The sequence below is a fragment of the Hyaena hyaena genome, unplaced genomic scaffold (genome assembly GCF_003009895.1).
Source record: "Hyaena hyaena isolate Hyena2069 unplaced genomic scaffold, ASM300989v1 scaffold_262, whole genome shotgun sequence".
NCBI classification, from domain to species: Eukaryota; Metazoa; Chordata; class Mammalia; order Carnivora; family Hyaenidae; genus Hyaena; species Hyaena hyaena.
Genome location: NW_024080895.1, coordinates 1,647,108 through 1,664,603, shown reverse-complemented (window position 1 = coordinate 1,664,603; position 17,496 = coordinate 1,647,108). Strand labels below are relative to the sequence as shown.

The window sequence follows — 17,496 nt, the reverse complement described above, 5'->3', positions numbered from 1 at the left end:
TTTATAAAATAGTTAACAATTCATGTGCTGCCAATTTCACAAGATTAGGAGGCAGCTTGGTCACACAGCACACCGCTCACCAGCAAACCATTCTCAAGAAAGAGTGGGCCAGATGCCACATCTAAAGACCTAGAACCGATTTCATACACGTAAATGCATGAGGCAAGTCGAGCCCCTGGAAAAGCACATACATTTCCATGGGCCGTAACCCAGAAACCTTAGTGAAAAGTCTAGTTATAAGGAGCCATTCCAGGGACACTTCAGCTATATTAGACACTCTCTCATAATGGATCAATGCAGCTGTGGCTTATCTCACACCTGCTGGGACAATCACAGCTTTGCACTCATCATTTGCAGCACCTGATGGCCAGCCTTAATCTCTTCTGACAGTGCACCTCTATTCACCTCAATGGAGTCTGAGAAACTTGTGGACAGAGACTGTATTCAAGTTGTCACCTATCTCACTTCGCCATGCTCAAGTGATTGGGCTGAGAAAAAGGAGACAGATTCTTAAGGGAGGACACACAATGAGATTGCCAGGGTTTTCTCATTGCTCAAGTCGGCAGTGCTCAGCCACAGAATTACTAACAGGGTGCTACCTCAAGATGTGCTCAACCATTACTCAGCACTAGGTGTACTTTTTTAAAGGTGTATAAACTATTAACAGACAAGGCCTACATGTTTCTTTCTTCTTGGACACACCCATGGTGTGGTTGTGGCAGCTTATGGTCTTGGTGTGATGGCCTCAGACACGAAATTCCCAGAAGTGGGCACTCCATAGGCCTGAATCTTCTTTAGTGGGTCCAGGTCTTCAGAAAGTTTGTTATGCAGACCATTGGCCAGGACCCAGCTGTACTTTCCATCCTTCTGTCTGTTCAAAAACCAGTCTGGGATCCTATACTGGTGTGGATTCTACATCATGGTAATCCCATGTTCCATCTCATCCTCCGTGAGCTCTGCTGCCCTCTTGATGAGATCGGTATCTGCCTTCCTCAACACCACAGGAGCATACCTTCACCCCACACCCTGAACTGCAGTGATGGCAAACGCTATTCCCCGTTGCCCATCGATATTGGTGTGGAGTCCTCACAAAATGTGCTGGAACTACTCAGGGATCATGAGAAACACGGCAGTGACCCCAGTGGTGGCATGTAGGCCTCCTGTGGAAGCTAAATGCACTCTTAAAGATGAATGAGCCACCCTCTTTACTTAGCGTCCACGTAGTGTGAAATGGTGACAAAGGCCAGGGGGAAGCCTGTGGAGGAGCAGTCTTAACTATGGCTTTCCCATTTGGGTGGAAGCAGAGGACAGGGTGGAGGATGTGGATGGTGATATGATCATACATGGAGGACTTCTACCTAATGGAGATAAATTTCGGTTTATCCTCTTTCCATTAAAATGCAGGAATATTTGTAAACACCTCTCATAGGCATGAGAGGGATTCAGAGAAATCTTGTTGCAGTAATTTTATAGTGTTTCTGCATTTTTGTGGATTTTTTAAATCATGGAAGATATATCCTACAGTGTGAGTTCAGTCATTCCCAGGTAATTCTTTTGCTCTGCTCATACAGTCCTGCTGATGGCCAGAGTGAAGCAGATAAAGAGCAGACCAGATTATGTCGGTAGCATTGCTGTGTTTCTTACAAGCATATCCCTAGACTACCTGCAGCAAAATTATCTCGGGTTTTTGTTAAAACTGCAAACTCTTGGAGTGCCTGGGTGGCTCAGTTGGTTAAGCATCCAACTTCAGCTCAGGTCATGATCTCGCGGCTCACAGGTTCAAGCCCCATGTCAGGCTCTGTGCTGACAGCTTAGAGCTTGGAGCCTGCATCCAATTCCGTGTCTCCTTCCCTCTCTGTCCCTCTCCAACCCATACTGTGTCTCTCTCTCTCACCAATAAATTAATAAAGTAAAAAAAAAATTTTTTTTTAAACCTGCAAACTCTTGGGCCCCACCCAGAATGGGAATCTCTAGATAGAAGTTTAGGAGTTTTCATTTTTCACAATACCTCAGCTGACTATACTACATACCTTAAAAATAATAATAACCTTTCTGAAGTACAATATACACATAGAAAATTGAATTGTATATTACTGAACACACAGTTGTGTAACTGGGACTCTGAAGCACCCCTGTGCCTACTTCTAAGCTCTGTCCCCTATGGTGGATTCGCACATACTGTCATGTGTCAGTGTAAATCATTCATTCTCAGGGCTGCATAGCAGTTCATAGTGAGATGCAAACCAGATTGAGAACCACTGCTTTCCAGAACGAAGCATAAACAGAACTTCTCCCTAAACCAATGCACCATGTCTCATACCTCATGTCTGAGGGCACTCTTCTCAGGTTTTTACCACAGGGCTGACCTTTGCCAGGAACTACAGAACTCACACAGTAACTGAAGTCAGAGGGCTGGTCTGGGGTATAGGTGGGCTAGAGCAGCAGCTAATTTTCAGCTTGAAAGAGGCTCCCAGGGTGGCTGGATAACCACAGACACTTCCTCACACAGGTTTCTCAGCTTCACCTCCCAAGAGTTCATCAGAGTGTAATTCTTGCCTGATGGTTGCATTTGCCAAAATAGCCAATTTGGAGGCAGTATCAGCATAGTGGTTATGCTCACCTGGAGCCAGACTACCTGGGTCCAAATTGTGATTCTGCTTCTTGTGTGACCCCACACACTCAATTTAGCTCCCTGGAGCCTGAGATTCCCTGTGTGTAAAATAAGGCGTGTAACTGTACCTCACAGGGTTGTTAGAAGGAGTAAATGAGCTAACCTTCAAAAAGCACCCGGAACTGGGTCTGGCACATGGCAAGCAATCGTGTGTGTCTGACAGATGAACTGGTGTAACAAAGTACAGGGTTGCATGGTTCTAAAGCCTAAGGAAGAAAAGTACTGAAGTGATTCTGAGTGGATTAGCCCAGACTTGTTCCCACTCCAGCCCCCTTTGAAGAATTACCTACTGAAGGCTTATTCATTTGTTACACATACTTTAGCCACACAACATCCTCCTTCAAGTTCTGAAGATGGAGACCTGCTTCATTAAGAAGCTGGGGGTGGGATGGGGTGGGCAGAATGTTTAAAACATGGGATCCAGTCAGGAATCCCCTTATTTCTGTTTTGCATGTGAGGAATCCTAGTTATAGCAGGAAATGGAGGCTCCTTAGTTTCAAAAACATCAGGAAGACAGTCTTATGAAGACTCTCAAGTGTCAATAGGGATTTTATCAGTTTATTTTGGTTGCAGTTTCCAATTTAAAATTTTTTTTTTAAATTTCAGAGAGAGTGAGCAAGACTGGGGGAGAGAGATGGAAGGAGAGAATCTTAAGCAGGTTCCATGCTCAGTGCTCAGCCCAACATAGGGCTTGATCCACAACCTTGGGATAATGACCTGAGCCAAAATCAAGAGTCAGACACTCAACTGACTGAGCCACCCAGGTGCCCCTGCAGTTTCAAATTTTTTTAAATGTTTAGGTAATCTCTTCTACCTTCCCCAACTCCTAATTCTCAGATTCCTTAATGTTGAACCAATGCTTTCTCATATCTCAATTCTTCATATATGTATTCGTTTCAGGTGTGTTAAACAGAAAACAAAAAATAAGCTCTCTGAAGAAACCTTTAAATCTAGAAAGGGTTAATTAACATATCTGCAAGTTATGTTAGTCCACTCAACCTCTGGTAGCCAGAATTAATGGAAATAAAGTCAATCATTAATCCAGGGTTGGGTTATTTTTAAATAGGGCAATACCCCAAAGTCACTTTTGTCCCATTGGATTAATAAGCCTATTACATTACCATTAGAAATACCAAAGAATCTAATCTCTCATTCGTTCTGGTGTATTTTTTGGTTCTTGTAGTCTGAGGCTGTGACATTTCATGGACTGGAAAAGTTTCACGTATCTCCTGAGGTTCCACAGCAGAACCAGGATACAAGGTGGCCCAGGGGCTCATCTTTCTGCCTCTGTCCTTCCCTAGACCCGTTATGACCCAAATTTACTCCACAGGACACAGCCTTCTTTCCCATCACTTTACCCTTTCTCCTCTGGACATCCACTCCCTATATGTCCTTCCTTCCTTCCTTCCTTTTCCTTCCTCCCTTTCTTGAATTTTTAAGTAATCTCTACACCCAACGTGTGGCTCGAACTCACAACCCTGAGATCAAGGGCCCCATGCTCCACTGAGTCAGCCAAGTGCCACCTAAATATCCTTTCAAAATCCGCATGTTTCTTTCTGCTTACAAAAATCATACAAGGCTTTAAAAAAAAATTTTTTTTGAGGGGTGTATGGTTGGCTCAGTCAGTTAAAAGCATCTGACTCTCAGGAGATCAAGCCCCATGTTGGGCTCTCCGCTGACAGCATGGAGGCTGCTTGGGATTCTCTACCACTCTCTGCCCCTTCTCCACTTGTGCGTGCATGCATACATATGCACGCATGCACACACTCTCAAAATAAACATTTAAAAAAATAAAAACTGTGAATTTGGACATTCACAAAATGATATATACTGTATGTAGGATGTGAAACCCATCCACACACACTCCATTCACAAGAATAGATTCCAGATGGATTCAGGTGCTGAATGTAAAACTAAAACTATAAAAATATTGAAAAAAAAGTATAATTATATTTATGGCCTTAGGGTAAAAGCAGGCTTTTTAAAATGAGACATAAAACATAAAAGCATAAAGAAAAAGATTGATGACTGTGACTTCATAAAAATTAAAAACTTACGTAAGGCAAAATATATTGAAAATATTTATATTGTATATATCTGAAACAATAAAAAAGACAAGCCACAGAATGGGTGAAAATATGTGCCACATATATCACAAATAAGGTCCAGAATATCTAAGACCTATGTGTAAGCAGAAAAAGGGGCAAAGGGCATGAGGAAATATAAATGTCCAATAAACTTTGAATGTAAATTCCGGGGGGCCAGGAGTTCATGGTTGTTCACAGTTGTCTTCAGAATCTACTGCAGGAACTCAGTGTTTATTTAAAGTTAAATAAATGTGAAAGCATGCTCATTCCGATTTTCAATCATGAAAATGTAATTTAAAATGGAGATTTTTTTTTTTAACCAATCGGATTGGAAAAAATTTAAAGTGTTCGTTAGGATGTGGGGAAAGTACATATTCATGTGGTGCTGGAATGTAATTAATATATCTTATTGGAGGGCAATTTGCCAGTATCTACCAAGTACAAAAATGAACATACCTTTTGACTCAGCAATGCCTACGGAGAAATTGAGTTGGTGAGCTTGTTCAAGGGTATCAATCATAACACTGTTTGAGATATCTAAAAGTTGTAAATATCCTAAATACTCATATCAATATGGAAATGATTATATGAACTCTGGGAAAATCAAACCATGAATCCTATGAAGCAGCTAAAGACAGTGAGGTACCGTTACCTGCCTTTTGAAAGCATGCATTACACCACTTTGCTTTTGCGAAAGAGGGGCATTAGCACCTGTTTTTGCTTACTGAAAGAAATGTGAAGTAGGATGTTTTGTTTTGTGAGTAAAGGGGAAAGCAAAAATAGCATCCAGTGTTTGTCCGGCAGGAAAATTACAGCCAGCATTTTGTCCTAGCTGCCGCTGGTTACAAGGGCAGTGTTGGCCAGGCGGCAGTGGAAGGGCCCCCTCCCGCCCCCCCCACCCCCGCCAGGCTCCTTCCTGGGACCCACACACAGCATCAAGCCACCACAGAACTGTGGTGACTTCCTAAAAAATCAAAAAAAAAATTTTTTTTTTAAAAGTCTAAGTTATTTTTTGGGGTCTGTAAACACTTAAAAAAAATGTTCCATATAAATTACTGGTAACTGCTACTTCGCTTTACTACATTTGAGTTTAGGAAAGATTTCACAAGAATGCTCTACTTTCAGATAGCAGGCAAAACCTAGAATACTGTGTGTACCAAACCCCAACATGCATAAGTGAAAAAGGCAAGTTGTGTAACAATACTTATGTAGTGATACCCCTAAAACTACAGACATGTGCATGTATACAAATGCATAGAAAAAAGTTTGGCCATAATTTTTTTTCCTTCATAATATATTTTGGACATCTGCCCTATTAAAAATATAAATCCACCTCATTGTATAAAGTTTGTAAAATATTCCACTGACTGGGTAGAGCATAACTTAACTTGTTTCCTATTGATAAATGTATCGTTTTATTTTTAAACAGTTTTATTGAGATATAATTCACAAATAATTCACTCACATAGAGTGTACAATTTGGTTTGGATACATTATTTTTTTAAATTGTGGTAAAACATAAGATTTATCATTTTAATTACTTTATGTATACAATCTAATAGCATAGTTAGATGCTAATGACTATCATTTTCATTTTTTACCATTATAAAAAAATGCTGCAAATCTACATCCTTATACATACTTTATGCCAATGTGTTTACTGAATAGAAAAGCCCTCATCTGCTGAGGGCCAGTGATAAACATACGGGTTGGTCTTTTCCTAAGATTACTACATTATTGTTAAACATGATTTTATACCTCTTAAAGAAGGGATTTTTCAAAGCAAATACAAGTAAAAACAAAAAACCCCTTATACTCCCTATGTTCATTCATACTATCAAGTATAGAGATATCAAGCCAATTAAAGCAAAGGATGAGGGGCGCCTGGGTGGCTCAGTCCATTGAGTGTTCGACCCTTGATTCTGGCTCGGGTCATGATCCCAAGGATCATGGGATTAAGCCTTGCATATGGCTGCGTGCTGAGCATGGAGCCTGCTTAAGATTGATTCATTTTCTCTCTCTCTCTGCCCCTCTCCCCTGCTTGGGCTCATTCTCTCTCTTACTCTAAAAGAAATCTATGTAAATTTATATAAACAGATTTTTTTAAAAAAATTTTAAAGCAAAAGATGATGTGTTACACAGTACCTAAGCATGTATATGCTAAATCCCAATGGAATCAGTTATCTGGTATCTGACAACTTATCCTGAGTCTTTTTTGCCAAACATCTCATAAGCAATTGGGCCCTACCTAAAGAAACACAGCCTTTATATAGATCTGGTTTCCTAATCAGAACTTCAGTCTAATTAGACGGGCACCTTTGTCAATTCACTTAATCCAACAGCCTCACGTTCCTCTTCTGTAAAATGGAGGGTCTGGCTTGGGTAACTTGTTGGGCGCAGGTCACCAGGTGTGCTGGCAGGAATGAGGTCAGCCTAAATCTACAGGTGTGGGGGGTGGCTTTCTCTGAAGACTGAGAGCTCTGATCTGAATCTGCCCACTATTTGCTTCATGGCCCTTGGCAAGTCACTTAACCACTGGCAGGCAAGTCAGGCTCTAAAGCTGTCAATTGCTATTTATCTCATAGAGAGCTATAAAAACTAAATGAGATAAAGCACAAATACTGCCTCTCCCCAGTGCTGGACAGCAAAGATGTCTTCAGCGAATGGTAGCTTCAATTGCTTTAAACACCAAAGCGTGCGTCAGTGCCATGCTTCCGAGTTGCCAAATATCCCACTTTATGTAACAGCAATAACAGCGTGTGCCTCTAGAGCATTTCTTACGTGCCAGTCACATCCTGAGCACTTCATATCTATTAACTTATTTAACCCAAAAGGCTAACACTACTACTTCCATTTTATGAAAGAGGAAAATAGGCCCACAGAGGGTAAGAAACTTGCTCTAAATCACAACTACTGAAGAGCATAAGAGTCTTAACCACTATTAAACACTCTTTTATTATCACTTTCAAATATCTGTGTATTTACAGATGTGGATATAAATATGATCTCCCTATTCTGATAGCTCCCCAATTTTAATTCTTGATATCAAGCAAGATCTCCTGTAAAAACTAAGATTACTTTGCTAGGGCGCCTGGGTGGCTCAGTTGGTTAAGTGGCCAGCTCTTGGTTTCACCTCAGGTCATGATCTCATGGTTCCAGGAGATTGAGCCTCCCACCCCATGTCAGGCTCTGTGCTGACAGTGTGGAGCCTGCTTGGGTTTCTCTCTCCCTTTCTCTTTGCCCCTCCCCTACTCACATAGGTGTGCACACGCTCTCAGAGTGAATGGGAGAAGGGCATTATTAAACTCACTTGTCATTTATGACCTCAGGGATTACACCACAATGTGTAGGAGCCTAAGATGTTTTGGAACTCAGACGCCTGGAGTGTTACCTTCCCCTCCTGGGTAGCTCTCTATACCATTAGTTCACTCTAGTTCCCTAGCGTTTTCACCTCTAAAACAAATGATTTCTCACTAGACCACACCATAACTTTATGCCAGCTCATAAGACGTCTCTTATAGACGACATATAGTTTGGCCTGCTGACAGAGCAGGCTTCGGTGTGAGAGCCTGGATTCTGCTCATCTCCCCAGTGCAAAAGGTTATTCTGTTTTCTGTCCTCAGTTCATTTCTCTCTCTACCTCCAGCAAGTGGGACCTCAGTGACAAGGTTACTTGTCTGACCCGACCGTCTCATTCACACAGGCTGCACAAGAGGAGCAGAGGCTGGTGTGCTAGATGGCCATCTCCTCCCCAACAGTAAGGATGCTGACAGAACTCTGTCCTGCAATCAAGTGGCTTAACATCTTATGCACAGTCCTCAATACGGGTCCTGCAGCCTCAGCATCTAAGGTATCTCAGTCTGTGCTCGCTAGAAAACCCAAAGTTCCCGATGGCCAGATTCTGACCCCTGCTCTCTCATTCTGCCTTGTCCATCAGCCAGGTCTAAACCTCAGTTGTGAGGGGGAACTTCAGGGCTCAGGCAAATGGGTAGAGGGGATTGTGCCTAAGCATTCTGAGATACCTAGAGAGGCTGTGTCTTCCTAGAGCATAGCAAGGATTTTGGCATGGGGAGGGTCAAGAGTGAGATCTCTTGCTTAAACCAACACACAGGTAGGGGCGCCTGGGTGGCTCAGTCGGTTAAGTGTCCGACTTCGGCTCAGGTCATGATCTCAGTTTGTGGGTTCAAGCCCTGCGTCGGACTCTGTGCTGACAGCTAGCTCAGAGCCTGGAGACTGCTTCAGATTCTGTATCTCCCTTTCTCTCTGACCCTCCCCTGCTCAAGCTGTCTCTTAGTCTCTCTCTCTCAGTCTCTCTCTCTCTCTCAGAAATAAACATTAAAAAAATAAAATAAAAATAAACCAACACACAGGTGATCCTCCAAGACACTCTTATTTACACAACCTCCAAGCATTTGGTTTGATATGCAGAGTATATTCAATATTTTCTAACAGATACAATCTTGTCTTGATCAGTTTCAGAGGCTTCTGAACCATTTGTAAAACATCTACATTCTAAAGGGCAGGGACTGATACTCCTTGGCACCTGCCAGAAAGCCTAGCACGTTGCCATGCTTACGGCACGTCCATGGTCAAAGCAGTAGTCTGCATGCTACCCACCGCTGGTCATGCAACCTTTATTCCAGTTTAAAATATCCAATGTAAAAAGTTAACACTGGGCTGCTCTGGATTAGGGAAGGACAACCCAGACGGTCTTCTCACCTACTGAAGTCACCACAGCAGGGGCCCCCAGGCTCTAGAGACCATGTGAAAACTCAACAACTGGGGCTCTGGTGTGAAATCCCAGCCCTGCCGCTTACTAGCTGAAGTGTCTTGGGCATGTCATCTTTCTCATAGCCTCAGTTTCCCATCTGTAAAACAACACCACTGACTTCCCAGATGGATATCGAGATTTAAAATAATGCATATATTAAGGAGCTAGCTGGAACAGGAGAAACTTAACAGATGGTCAAGGGGAAAAAATAGTTAAGGAGAGGGTGGGAGGCAAACCATGAGAGACTCTTAAATACTGAGAACAAACAGGGTTGACGGGCAGTCGGGGAGAGGGGGAAATGGGTGATGGGCACGGAGGAGGGCACTTGTTGGGATGAGTACTGGGTATTGTATGGAAACCAACTTGACAATAAACTATAATAAAAACTTTAAAAAATATGCTTAAGTAAAAAAATAAGGAGCTAGCACGTAGTAGGCATTCAATCAACTGTAGAACTTCATTACTAATCCTCAGATACCCTTTCTTATTCCTTTTTAAACATTTTCCCAAGGACAGAGAACAGAATGTCCTATGGAAACATAATTCCCTTGGGGCTACAAATATTGCAGTATTAGTTAAGAGTTACGGAGTCAAAATATTTTCCCTATTTATCACTGTTCTTTGAACAATATGTTTCCAAAAAAATAAAAAAATAAAAAAGCCCCATAATGACAACATCCTTCTAAAACTTTGTATTTTCCAGGGAGCACAAGCTAAGATACTCTAGATGCTAAGACAGGAGGAATCGCCAGCAAATCTTTACCCTGGATCACACGTACAAGGCACAAGGGTGCCCTCAGCCTAGGGTGCTCCAGCTGCTTCTGGCAGCAAGGCCCCCAGGCCCCCTGGAGTGTGGTCTGTGTTTGCATTCACTTTACCTGGAATTCTTATGCTCTCACCGGTCTGCCTGATAACATTCAAAGCTTTGTTCAAGTATCCACTTTCCTGATAAGCCTTTCTAGACTTTTCCAAGCACCCTGGAGGGTAGGCCTTTGAATGTCCACAGCCCTGTTACAGTGCTTTTCCCATGGGGTGAGTGGGTGTAAGCGCCTAGCCTAGTTCCTAAAGGAAAAGGTCCTGGTCTTACTGTTCTTGAATCCTCCCACACACGTGCTGGTAGACAACGGGAACTCCATCAATATTTGAATAAATGCATAAATGAATCATTAAGACACAAATTTGGGTTAGTGACCAAATCTATCAGTTACCGAGATAGAAGTCTGGGTCGTCAACTGCTTCATCTTTGAAATTTATTTGTTCTCAGCTCTAAAATGGAAATGTAAAGAGCTCAGAGGTTTTACAAAGCTTGAACGAGGAAAACGTGTAAAGGGCCCAGCACAGCACCTGGTACGTAATGTGCTCAGTAAGCAGCAGCACTTGTGTTTCATTTCCCATCCTCACTGCTCCTGCTGAATAGCTTCCCTAGAAAACGACACCACGATTAGGTTCCCTCTCAGTGCTGCTGCTGCTGCTGCTGCTACCTAGAAATACAAATGGAGGGGCGCCTGGGTGGCTTAGTCGGTTAAGCGTCCGACTTTCGCTTAGGTCATGATCTCGTGGTTCGTGGGTTCGAGCCCCGCGTCGGGCTCTGTGCTGACTGCCAGCTCAGAGCCTGGAGCCTGTTTCAGTCTGTGACTCCCTCTCTCTCTGACCTTCCCCTGCTCACGCTGTCTCTCTCTCTCTCTCTCTCCTAGAAATAAATAAAACATTAAAAAAAAAAAAGAAATACAAATGGTCTTTCATAAGAACACTATCCCAACATTATTTTTAAGTAGAAAATATCTGTGTACTGTTGGTGGGAATATAAAATGGGACAGCTGTTATGGAAGTTCCTCAAAATAATTAAAATTGGAACTACTGGGGAGCCTAAGTGTTGGTTAAGTCAATTTAGCATCCAACTTCAGCTCAAGCCAGGGCATCACGGTTCATGCCAGGCTCTGCAGACAGCTTGGAGCCTGGAGCTCTGGGTCCTTGGTCTCCCTCTCTCTCTGTCCTTTCTCTGCTTGTGCTCTCTCAGAAATAGATAAACATTAAAAAAAAAACCCAAAACAACTAGAATTAGTATATGATCCAGCAATCCCACATCTGGATAGATCTCCAAGGAAAATGAAGTCACGGTCTCTAAGAGATATCTGTACCCCCATGTTCACTGCAGTGTTACACACAATAGCCAAGACATGGAAATAACCCGTGTCCACGGATGGATGAATGGATAAATATATATATATATATATATATAATATATAGTCTGTCATGTATAATATATGTTAAATGGTCTACTACATATAATGGAATATTATTCAGCCACAAAAAAAGAAGGAAATCCTGCCATTTCAGACAACATGGATGAAACCCGAAGGCATTATACTAAGAAGTCAGACAGAAAGAAATACTCTGTAATCTCACTTCTATGTGGAATACAAAAAAGTCAAGCTCCCAGAAATGCCAGAGTGGACTGCTGATTGCCAAGGACTGGGGAGTGGGGGAGATGGGGAGATGCTGATCAAAGGGTACAAACTTCCAGTTCTAAGATAAATAAGGATCTAAAGGATAGCCCAGGGACTACAGTTAACAAAACTATATTATATGCTTCAGAGTTGCCAAGAGTAGACCTTATATGTTCTCACTACCACGACCACAAGAAAACAGTAGTAATGTGAGGTGAAAGATATGTTAACTAATCTTATCATGGCAATCATTTTACCATACATGTGTATCAAATCCTCATGTTCTACATTTTAAACTTACACAATGTTAGATACCAATCATATCTCAATATGGCTAGAAGAAAGGTATCTGTTCCTACATACTCTGGCATTTCTCTCGGAATTCTAGATTCAGTATTTATCAGTTTCTGTAGAAGTATAGCATACATGGAATTTGTCTTCAAAATTGCTGATTAAAAAAATCATTTCCTTTCATGTATCTGTGTTCTGAGGATAAAAAGAGAAGATAGTATATGTCACAACTATTGAAATGTTTCTAATAAATTCTACTGGTAAGAATAATCTTTAAGATTTAAGTGAATAATTCAGTCCAGGTGTGGTACTTAAACCAGAACTTTTCACATGGATAGCTCTTGGGAACGGTTATTCTTAACAAATTTAATGTTGCATTTTGTTGGTATTCTGATTTACTCAGCCTGGGTTAGTATTTTCTCACTTCCCCCCTCCATAGAATAGCTATTCTACTTTAGTGCTTAAAGGGAACTTTAATGGGGTGCTTTGAGTGGCTCAGTCAGTTGAATGTCTGACTTTGGCTTAGGTCACATTCATGAGTGTGAGCTCCACATCAGGCTTGCTGCTGTCAATGCAGAGCCTGCTTTGAATTCTCTATCCCCCTTCCTCTCTGTCCTTCCCCTACTCATGCATGTGTGCATGCACACTCTCTCTTAAAATGAAAACATAAAAAAAATTTTATCTTTAAAAAAAATGAATCTTTACTGTGATGCAAAATAAAATAGAAGATGGTCAGAAATTTTCCAATCAAGAAAACAAAGTTGTCATTTTCCTACCACGCATGGATCCTGGGGTGTCTAGGGCTCCTTCTGGATGAAGCAAAAAGTCTTCAACAAAGTATACAACGTCCTCCATGGCCTGCCCACCTAGCCTCCTCTCTGGCTCCCCTCTTCAGCCATGCTGAATTTCTTTTGTTCCTCGAGGTCAATTACTCCTTCACCACCAGGCCTCTGAATGTGCTAATTACTGCCCTGCCTTCCCCGTTCACCCGACTGACTTCTCTCTATCCTGCATGTGTCGACCATAGTGAGTCTCCTTGCCATTGCTTCCAAGGGACCAATCACACTTGTAATTTATTGGAAGTCTCTTCTCTCCTACTCACTTCTCAGGTTGTCAGTCCCATGAGGGCAGGGACCATGTCTAACTTCTTTATCTCTAAATTCCTAATCTAGCACATGCAATAAACTGTATTAGGCATTTAATAAATATCCTCTGAATAAATATATTTCGAGAAAAAGAATTTGACTATACTCTGGGACAGATCACTTCCCTAAGTTCACGGCTCTCAGTTTTCATTTACAGCAGCATTCAACATGGTTGGTTAACCATGACCTCAGCAAGGAAAGAGTTAAAAGAAAGGCCAATCTGTTTTACTCACTTCCTGCTTATCCCTGGGAATCCCCTTAACCAAACTCTGAGCACAATATTCCTGAGATGTTCACTAATTAATGATGTTATTTTGACCCACTGACCCAAGTCAGTGGGTTAGGATGTACTAAGGCAAAAGCATTGCTTCAAGTAAACATGAAGATTCATGATGTACACCTGGTACCTTGTGGGAGGCTACACTCTAGATGGTCAGCAAGTTTAAGCAAACAGCTCCCTTGAAGAACTCTGGACTGCAAAGACTTGAGTGGGCTTCCATAGGTGGAGGGAGAGAGGGAGAGAGGGAGGGAGGGAGAGAGGGAAAGACAGAGAATCTCTTGATTCTTGCACGCGAAAGAGTGAGCAAGGATGCCTGTGTTGACCTTTCAAGTCTTAGTCTATGTAGATCATAAGACTATGTAGATCACAGTGTTGTTCCTATACTGTATCCTCTGCTTAATAAACCTTAGCTCGGAGTAGGACTTTATGTTGAATTGTGAGTCCTTGCAACTCATTAGTGGGTGGTCAGGGGACCCCAAACAGCTTCCTTCTTAAGCTGCTGCCCTTCCTTGAGGTCTGTGATACCACTCTTCATTTTCCTCCTACTTTATTGCTGATTTTCTTTTCATCTCCTTTACTGGCTTCTATCTTTACCAGACTCTAAATGCCATAGTGTCCTATAGCTCTATTCTGGCCTTCTTTTATCTTCACTTTCTTGTCAGATTATTTTCAGTTACAGTGGGTTTCGATACCATTGATATCACTGACTCTGAAGTATATTTCTCTGGCCAAACCTCTTCCCCAAACTCCACACCCATACCCAACTGTCTACTGGACATCCCCATTGGATGTCTACTAAGGACTTCAAACTTCTAAAAAGTTGTCTAAATCAGAGTTCTTGATTTCAATCCAAACTGGTCTTTTTCTAGTTGTCCCCATCTTGGTCCAATAATACCTCACACACTCAGTTGGTCAAGCATAAAAGCTAAAGGTCATCCTGGATTTTTTTCCTTCTGATCTCCCATTCTCCTTCCCATCCATACCAAGTATTTTTGATTTCTTTTAAGTGTTTACTTAGTTTTAGACAGAAAGCGTGTGAGCTGGAGGAAGGAGGCAGAGAGAGAGAGAGAGAGAGAGGGAGAGAGAGAGAGGGAGAGAGAGAGAGAGAGAGAGAATTCCAAACAGGCCCCATGCCTGGCTCATAGCCTGACAAGGAGCACGATCCCACAGGAGATCACAGCCTGAGCTAAAATCAAGTCAGATGCTTAACTGACTGAGCCACCCAGGTGCCTCTGTTCTTTTATTTCCTAAACAAATCTCTAATCCCTTCACTTCTTTCCATTGCTAACAGAGCATCTTAATAAAAATCACCATCATCATTTGCCTGGATTATCATAATTGGATTATTCTTTCTGCTTCTATGCTTGACTCTTTCTAATTCTCTATTCAGCAAAGTTATTTTTGTAAAAACCTACCTCAGTTTATATTACTGTGCTTAAAACCCTTCCATGGTTCCCATTATCAGAAGAGAATCAAACTCTCCATGTTTGAATTGGTTTGCAAAATACTCTGTGATTTGTCCCTTGCACACCACTTCAACTTCATCCAGTCGGACTCTCCCTTTGCTCACTATGCTCCAACCCCACTGCTCTTGCTCCTATCCTAGAAATATGGCAATAATCCTGTCCACGTCAAGGCCTTTGCAACCGCTGCCCACTTCTACACTTGGAACTAGTGTACACTGTATGTAGATCTTGTAAACACATTTTGTGCATTTAAGTGTACATGTTCTTAAAAATTAAAAAGATGACCACTCCAATAAAACTGTTTGTTAAAGCCAGAAGGTGATATATCCCAACTTATCTGTTTCTTCAAAAACAGAAAGGAACTTACCAGTAACAAATGATAAGCCAGCTAGGCTTTCCTCTAGGTTATCTCTAGGACAGTATCATTATTCATCTGGGTTCCTAAAAGTAATGGAAAAAAATAAAATATGTCCCCCAATTGAGTAGCCTTTATCTGAAATTTAACTCCAAGTACATCTGCTATTATTAAGGTGTACATAAATCTGTCAAATTATAAAGTAGTGGTGGGGGGCACCTGGATGGCTCAGTTAAGAGTGGTTAAGCATCCAAATCTTGACCTCGGCTCAGGTCATGATCTTGCAATTCGGGAGTTCGAACCCTGAGTTGGATTCTATGCTGATGGTACAGAGCCAGCTTGGGATTCTGTCTCTTCTCCTCTCTGCCCTTCCCCTGCTTGTGCTCTCTCTCAAAATAAACACTAAAAAAATTAAAAATTAAAGAGTAATGGGGAGACTGTTAAATTGTTGCACATTAAAATGATCTGTGTGCACCACACCTCTCCAGGTGTCTGTACTCAACAAGAATGACTACCACCTCCTGCATTTAAGAGAATTTTAACAGATGGGCCTGACCGAGTTACCAACAATGGGCAAGGGAATGAATGTTTAGTAGGATCTAAGAATTAAAGTTAAGGTTCTTCAACAGTCTACCTATGAATTTCCAAAAACCTGTGCCTTTCTGAAACACCTGAAGCAAGAATAATTAAATGTCAATGCCTTCATCTTAAATCTGTACAACATTCCTGAATATGGATGGAAGAGACACTTTGAATACAGTGGTTTCAAACCTCTGCTGAACTGTGTGTGGGGGGGGGGGGCGGGGGGCCAGTTTTATCAAAGAATTCTCTTCCTCGCTTTTAAAATTCTCTAAATAGACACCTAAATTATTCTTGCACTGTTCAAATAAAACAAGATATTTACTTAAACTCTTCTTACTGGAGGGGGGTGCATATATCCTATATTTACTCTCTTTTCTTTTAATACATGTTTGGTTGGGGGCACAGAACCATTCTAGGCTTGTCAGAAGAATTCAATTATGCCCTTCACTGCCTGAGAGACACCAACATCCCTGCTGCCACATCCTACATTCCAGTGACTTATTTTGAGCTGTGGTATCCACCTCTCCGACTTATATTATTTACCATAAGACAGCAGTAATTCAACCATTTCCCCATTACTTTTAAATTTTATTTCCACCTTAAGAATACTAGATGTACACGGAGTTGAATTTCCGATAAAGGTTACTCAATTGGAGAATGCATTTTGTTTTTTTCTATTACTCTTAGAAACTCCATTGAATACCATGAAAATATCACAAAATACTTGATAGACTGATGTAGTTACTACATACAATATATGTAAGGATATAAAGTTGCATACCTACTTATATATGGTAAATATAACTGTATAAAAGCATACACAAAAACATACACCCTATATACTTATACTGTATAACATTACTATCCTGTAGAAGAGTATACTTACATTCGTTCTTCATTTACTATGTGTGGAAAAGCTCTTCAGTTTTGACCTTTAGAGTGCTCGTCCATTAATAAGCACATACTCGGAACCTACGACACAAAGATGAACACAGCCCAATCCCTCCCCCCAGGAGGACATGCACAGAGTCACAGAAGATGCTCAGGAAGAGGAGTGTAGGGGGATACTGACTCCACCCAGGGGACTGGAGAAAGGCTTCCAGGAGGAGTTAACATTTTGATCCAAGTGGTGATTAACCGAATGAGTGGTCAAAAGGCCTTGAACATCCATTCCCATTCTAAAATGGGACAGTGTACTAAATTTCACCTAACTGTATTCACAATATACTTGTGTACTTCGTCAGAAAGTGATCTTAGGCACATATTTGGATAACCGTCTGTTCATGGGACTTCAGTTTGCTCAAGTATGGTTCTAGTTTCCTCAGAGATTCCTATCAGAAAAATTTAAAAACTAGGAAAACAACAAATGGAAAGCTCTTCACTAAAACAGAAGGGTTGCTT

At 41.5% G+C, this 17,496-nt stretch overlaps 1 protein-coding gene and 1 pseudogene across 2 annotated transcripts in view; both read right to left on the bottom strand.

Annotated features, from left to right (window-relative positions):
* The window catches only part of CPM (carboxypeptidase M), an 87,509-nt gene that overhangs the window by 46,320 nt on the left and 23,693 nt on the right, over window positions 1-17,496 (bottom strand). The gene's annotated exons all lie outside the window — the stretch shown is intronic.
* Window positions 629-2,808, bottom strand: LOC120240796 (annotated as a pseudogene).